Source organism: Colobus angolensis, unplaced genomic scaffold (genome assembly GCF_000951035.1).
Source record: "Colobus angolensis palliatus isolate OR3802 unplaced genomic scaffold, Cang.pa_1.0 Scaffold28, whole genome shotgun sequence".
Lineage (NCBI taxonomy): Eukaryota > Metazoa > Chordata > Mammalia > Primates > Cercopithecidae > Colobus > Colobus angolensis.
This window is the reverse complement of record NW_012116043.1, coordinates 2,372,043-2,376,738: the sequence shown is the minus strand read 5'-3', so window position 1 is coordinate 2,376,738 and position 4,696 is coordinate 2,372,043. Positions and strand designations below refer to the sequence as shown.

At 45.9% G+C, this 4,696-nt stretch overlaps 1 protein-coding gene across 1 annotated transcript in view; it reads left to right on the top strand.

The window, feature by feature from the left end:
- TMEM132B (transmembrane protein 132B) overlaps positions 1–4,696 on the top strand; it is a 321,710-nt gene that overhangs the window by 195,026 nt on the left and 121,988 nt on the right. The window lies entirely within an intron of this gene.

Genomic DNA, 4,696 nt, shown 5'->3' with positions numbered 1-4,696 from the left:
CATCCACCCATCCACCCTTCCATCCACCCATCCACCCTTCCATCCACCCATCCACCCTTCCAACCACCCATCCACCCATTCACCCTTCCATCCACCCATCTACCCTTCCATCCACCCATGTACCCTTCCATCCACCCATCCACCCTTCCATCCACCCATCCACCCTTCCATCCACCCATCCATCCTTCCATCCACCCATCCACCCTTCCATCTACACATCTACCTTTCCATCCACCCATCCAACCCAGCCACCCATCTAGTCAAACAGGAACAACAAACATTTACTTAGCAGCACTATGTGCTGGGTTCATAATTTTTTAGTGAATGAAAAGAGAGAAAATGGAATAGATGGAAGTTTTGGAGTTGAAATTATTAGACCCTGGAAACCATTTGTATCTAAGATTTCCATTTCCAGCAAAGCAGCACAGATGGTCAACAGCTTCAAAAACCCCGTCTTGAAAAGGGTTGTCTAAGGAGAGTGATGCTGCCCCCCAGGGTGACAGCAGTGCTTCCTGCATTATCTTCCACATCTGTATCATCTTTTTGCCCCCTCTCCATGGCTAAGAAATGCTAACAAATGTGTTTGTTTCTTTTTGTTTCCTCTAAAGGCACAGATTTTCCTTTTTGCTTCAACGGTGTCTCTTCTTTAGGTTTTCTGCCCAATTACTGAGCTTTGAGCTTAGAGATTTATTTCCGTGGGTGGCTTGGTGTTGAGGGCTACAGTCCACCCTTCAACGACTATTCTTAAAACTGAAAAGCCCAGCTCTGCACATGCAGATAAAAAACACATTATCTTTCAAAAAGATCGGAATAAAAAAATGAGCACACTTGTGAGTTTCTAGGCAACTGGGCACATGGGCTCAGCACAGGCTACAGCGAGAGATCATCAGATTCCTTTTTAGTCGTATTGGCCTGAAACCTTACAACAAGGCCTGGACACAAATGCTTCTTTATTCCAGACATCGTTTGTATGCTTCTTCTGTGCCGAGCACTGTTCTAGTGAATGGTGATGAATAAGGCAGACAAGACCTCAGCTCTCATGCTGTCATGCTAGGGGAGGGGACTGATGAATGCAAGAAACATAAACAGTTGACCTTTGAACAATGCAGGCATTAGGGGCACTGACCCCTCCACAGTCAAAAATCTCAGTATAACTTTTGATTGACTGGAAACTTAACTACTGATAGACTACTGTTGACTAGAAGCCTTACTAACACCATAGTTAATCAACACATGTTTTGCACGTTATATGTGCTAGATATCAGGGGTCCCCAACCTCTTTTGGCACCAGGGATTGATTTCATGGAAAACATTTTTTCCATGGACCAGGATGGGGGATGGTTTCAGGGTGATTCAGGTGTATTACATTGTGTACTTTATTTCTGTTATTATTATTTCTGTTATTATTCCTGTTTTCTTCCTCCTCCTCTTTCTTCCTTTCTCCCCATCCTCCTTCTCCTTTCTCCTTCCTTCTCCTTTGTTCTTCTCTTCTTTCCTCCTTCTTCCTTTTCCTCCTTATTTCTTCTTCCTCCTCTTCCTTCCTCCTCCTTCTTCTTTTGAGATAAGGTCTCACTCTGTTGCCCAGGTTGGAGTGCAGTGGCACAATCACAGCTCACTGCAGCCTCGATCTCCCAGGCTCAAGTGATCCTCCTGCCTTAGCCTCCCAGGTAGCTGGGACCACAGGCATGCCACTATGCCTGGTTAATTTTTTATTTTTATTTTTATTTTGTAGAGATGAGATCTCACCATGTTGCCCAGGCTGGTCTCAAACTCCTGGGCTCAAGCAATCCTTCCACTTCAGCCTCCAAAATTGTTAGGATTATAGGCGTGAACCACTGTGCCCGGCCTGAAACTTAGTAAGTACCCAGGAGGCCTTTTATTTTCTTGAAATGATTCTGCCTGGTGGCCCCAAAGGCCAACAGGGGGCTTGACTCTTGCAAAGCTCCCGTTCCTGTCAAGAGAGTCTTTCTCTTCCTTCCCACCTCTGTGTGTCCTGTGCTCACTCGCTTTGCTGGTCGCTGGGATTCAGACCGGGGCAGCCTCTGTCTGTGGAGTCTCCAGCACTGAGTAGGGGTGCTTTACCCCAAGGAAGGGCCAGCAGGTGCCACATGGGCCCTTGGGGTCTGTCCCAGCTTTGGGAAGCCGTAAGTAGGAGGGCATTTTAGAGAGGTTCGAAGGCTTCTGGAGCAGTCTATGTCTTGTCTTTCATCTTTTGTTTTGTGCAAAACTTTAAAAATCTAAACAGGATTTGAATACATCTTCCTAAAACATCACAGACAAGTGCCTGTTGGCTGTTCTCTAATTCCTACTGCCTTGCCCAAATTAACGATTGTGTATCATTTTATTTCTTTTAGTCAGAACATTATCTTTCTATGTATCTACATTCTCATACGTATGTGGGGCTGCAGGAGTTTGCGGCTGCAGTGAGCCGTGATTGTGCTACTACACTCCAGCCTGGGCCACAGAGCGAGACCCTGTCTGTAACAAAACCAAACAAATGGATATGGGGCTGCAGAAAATCCATGGTACGGCTTTGTGTGTGGTTGTGTTTTAAAACAAATGGCATTATGTTGAGTATAATGTTCTTTACAGTCAACAACATGCTTTAGAATTTTTTTGTGCTAATATGAATAGAGCTTAATCATTTTCTAAAAACTATCATATTCTGCAGTAGGTTATTCCATAGTTTTTTTTTTTTTTAAACCCATTTCCCTATTGATGAATATTTAGGTTACTTCCATTTCTATTCTTTTCTCCTCTCTGTCTCTTTCCTCCTCTCTCCTCCACTCTCCCACCCCCAACTAGGATGCATCCTGTAAAGCTCCATCTGGTTTGGGGGTGGGAGGTGGGTTTTATATCATGTGCCAAATGGTCGTCTGCTAGAGCGCTATGTTAGGCAGGAAAAAGGATGCCAATCAGTAAACAATGTCTGTTTTGGGTGCTATATTAGTTTTCTAGGGCTGCAGTACCAAATTACCACAAACTGGGTGGCTTAAAACAATAGGAATTACTTTCCTCACAGCTCTGAAGGCCAGAAGTCTGAAATCAAGGTGCTAGCAGGGAGGTGCTCCCTCTGACGCCTCCAGGGGAGGAGCCTTCCCTGCCTCTTCCAGCTTCCGCTGGCTCCAGGCGTTCCTTAGCCTGTGGCCACCTTGCACTCATCTCTCCCTTTGTCATCACATGAGCTGTGTGTGTGTGTGTGTCTGTGTCTCTGTCCTCCCCTTATAAGGACACCAATCATTGCATTGAGGGCTCACCCTAATCCAGTATGACCTCATTTAAACTAATGACATGTGCAAAAATTCTATTTCCAAATCAGGTCACATTCTGAGGTTGTCAGTGAATGTGAATTTTGGGGCGACACTTGCTCTCTGTAGGTATAGGAGGCAGAGAGTGCTCCATGAGTGCCACTGACCACTGAGATCCGGGGCAGCACAGCCGCTGCACCTTCCGCATGTGCAGTGAGAACTGGCGTTCCAAATAATGACTCTGCCAGGCTGTTATATCTCCAGCCATTCACTCAGCTACACAATACTCACACTCAGTCGTGTTGACTGGACTGCTAATCAGGACAGGAAGAAGTTCTACTATCTTTGAATGTTATTTTCCTTTTCCTTTTTCTTTTTTTTTGTTTTTGAGACAGAGTCTTGCTCTGCCACTCAGGCTGCAGTGCGGTGGTGTGTTCATAGCTCGCTGCAGCCTTAACCTCCAGGGCTCAATTGATCTTCCCACTTCGGGTTCCTGAGAAGCTGGGACTGTTGGCGCATGCCACAACACCTGGCTGACTTGTATTTATTTTTTTGTAGAGACAGAGTCTCACCATGTTGCCCAGGCTATTCTCCAACTCCTGGGCTCGAGTGATCCTCCCACTTTGGCCTTCCAAAGTGCTGGGATTACAGGAGTGAGACACTGCGCCTGGCCTGAGAGTTATTTTTGTGGCACCCTGACGTCATAGCCTACCTAGAAGGTCTGTGTTTCTCCCTCTTCCCACAAAACGCCAAGTTTGTGAGTATAATTACTGTCGAGGAAGACGCACATTTGGCAGTTGGTATCTAGAACAGACCGAAAGTGTCTCTCTCTTAGGTTCTCTTGTATACCAGAATGAGCAAGGTGTTCTGCAAACAGCCGTAACCTCAGTTACATACGCACCATTTCACCTGATTGATCCTACCCTCTCACAGCTGAAAGGAGCAATTTTAAATGGTCAGGGAGAATGCCTGTCCACTGGATGCACTTTACTAATGGCCACAAGTAACCGTCTTTGTCGGCTGAGCTGAAAGCCATGTGCTTTGTAAATGCTGCCTTAGTACTTAGTGCAGAGTGGGCACCCCATTGTGGCATTCCTGGCTCTGCAAGCCAACTACCTACGCTGTTATTCCAGCACGTGGTGCCAGGGAGACCATTTAGTAAACCCATCGCCACAGTGGCCCCATAACTGGATTTAGCTGTTATGCCATTTCCTAACTTACATTAAAAACATAACAATATTAAAGGATGGCTCTTGGAGAGTGAACTGGAGTCAGCTCAGTGGAAAGGAAGGGAAAAGCCCATTAAGATGTTTGGTTCAGCTGACCTGCCTCTATTTGGGAAAACCTTGCCTGATAGATAATTTCTTTTTTTTTTTTTTTTGAGACGGAGACTCGCTCTGTCGCCCAGGCTGGAGCGCAGTGGCCGGATCTCAGCTCATTGCAAGCTC